The sequence below is a fragment of the Solanum tuberosum genome, unplaced genomic scaffold (genome assembly GCF_000226075.1).
Source record: "Solanum tuberosum cultivar DM 1-3 516 R44 unplaced genomic scaffold, SolTub_3.0 scf00411, whole genome shotgun sequence".
NCBI lineage: Eukaryota > Viridiplantae > Streptophyta > Magnoliopsida > Solanales > Solanaceae > Solanum > Solanum tuberosum.
In genome coordinates this window covers 434658-436783 of record NW_006239344.1, presented here as the reverse complement: position 1 = coordinate 436783, position 2126 = coordinate 434658, and positions in this window count along the sequence as shown.

Genomic DNA, 2126 nt, shown 5'->3' with positions numbered 1-2126 from the left:
AAAAGTGGTATCTTCAAGTTTTAAGCCTTTAAGTGTTGAGTTCCTAAGCCCTTTTGAGAAGTATCTTTGAGTTCTTGAGTTAAGAAGTTCATGCTTATAATTCCGCATGAACCCTTTGAGTTGAGCATTCTTTAAATTAGTAGTATCATTGAAGCTCTTAAGTTCCAAGTATTGAGTTCTATCTATGGTTATTGAAAACCTTGCATTGAGTCATTCATGTCCCTAATTCGACATGAACCATATCTTAAGAAGTCTTTTACAAATGTTTAAACTTTGTTTTAAGACTTAAAGCTTTGAGTTCAGTACAGAGTAAAGAGTAAAGTTTGAAGTCCTTTTCTTCAAAAGTATATGGGGACTAAGTATTCCCAAAGAGTTTATAAATGTTTTCACATTTGAGCAAGAAATGGGAATATCGATTCCAAGAAAACTTTTAAGCTAAGTTTTGAGTAATTATCTCAAACCAAAGAAAGAGTTTTGTTTTAAAAACATATGAGCTAAGTATATTTTTGGGAGTAGTATTGAGCACCAATATAGGGATGCGAGTTCATATTAACTCAAGTCTCCATAAACGATGTAGCCATCATGCGTAGTAAAGGATCATACTTTTTAGATGAATCCTTAAAATGCTTTTAGCATAGACTAGTGGATCCACTTAGTTAAGCGTTTTATATGACGGCTAAGTATGGGACAGTTCTGGCAGCGTCGGCAAGACACTGTATCACCACTTAGGCTTATAGTGGTGGTTGTCAGTTAGAGAAACTCCCACAGTAATAATTGCATGATTCCTCAAGGGGTTCTGCTTAGTATGAATGGGGGTATGGGACTTCATTCATGCATTGCACAAGTAGACTTTAAGAGGGAGCATGATATGTCTTTTTATGATATGAGCAAAGTTGAGTTTGTTATCGCACTTTCTTTAACGAACTAAGTTGTTTTTACTGTTTTATAAAGTTTTCTATATATTGCATCTCTTATTGTTGCTTTATATTGAGTTGAGTATCCAAAGTTGAGTATCTTGAGTTGACTATCTAATCTTTGAGTTGAGTATCTATCCTTGAGTTAAGTATCTAATCTCTGAGTTGAGTATCTTATCCTTGAATACTTCTGAGTTGAGTAAGTTTGAGTAGTTTTGAGTAGTTTTGAGTATCCTTGAGTATTCCTTGAGTTGAGAAAGTTTGAGAATAGGTAAGTATGTTTCCTTTTTATCAAGTTTCAAGCTTATGTTTATGTTTTAGAATTCCCCATATATGCTCGTACATTCCACGTACTGAGCCATTTGGCCTGCATCTTCTCATGATGCAGACATAGGTATTCAGGATCTTCGTTGATACATCCGGGAGTTCGAGTTAGCTATGATGAGCCTCATTCTTTCCGAAGGATTTCATTTACCTTTCAGTTATATCAGTTGTAAGGATGTCGTGGGTCTTATCCCGACTTCCATCATTATCAGTCAGAGGCTTCATAGATAGTCAGTATAGTTAAGAAGTCTGTATCATTTATTTTATTAAATGTTTTAAAGACTAAAGTTGCCTTTTTATGGCGAGTTGTATATATTTTATTATACAGAGTTTTCTTTGGATTTAAAGTTTATATTTAAGTTTTATAAACTTTTATTTCAGTTTTAAGCTGTTGCATGCTTAAGTTAGTCTTCCGCTTGTAGTCACCCAGGATGAGGGTTCGCTTGGGGACCATCAATGGTTCTTGAGTGTCAGCCACGTCCAGGGTGTAGACTCGGGTCGTGACAATACAATTGTTGGATCAATAAATTTATCCATTATCAAAACAGCTACAACGTCAGTGATTCCCTAACGCCTTGTATATACTCTATCTCTAACAAAACAAGTGTGATCCGCACAGTATTTTCTGATTTTGAATAGCCCTGATTAATTCAAACTTGATGAATTCATCAACCAAGAACAATTCTCAAAAGAACACTTCAGGTAATAACTGTTTCAGAAAACAAAAAAAGATCAATCAAAAGTTTATATACCAAATTCATACAAAAAAAAACTACACATACAAACAAGCAAATAAATTATTACCAAGAAGAACTAGAACGAGATACAAGAAATCTGAAGTACTTCATTTCCTTCATCATTATTTTCATCAACAACTCCACCCGATTT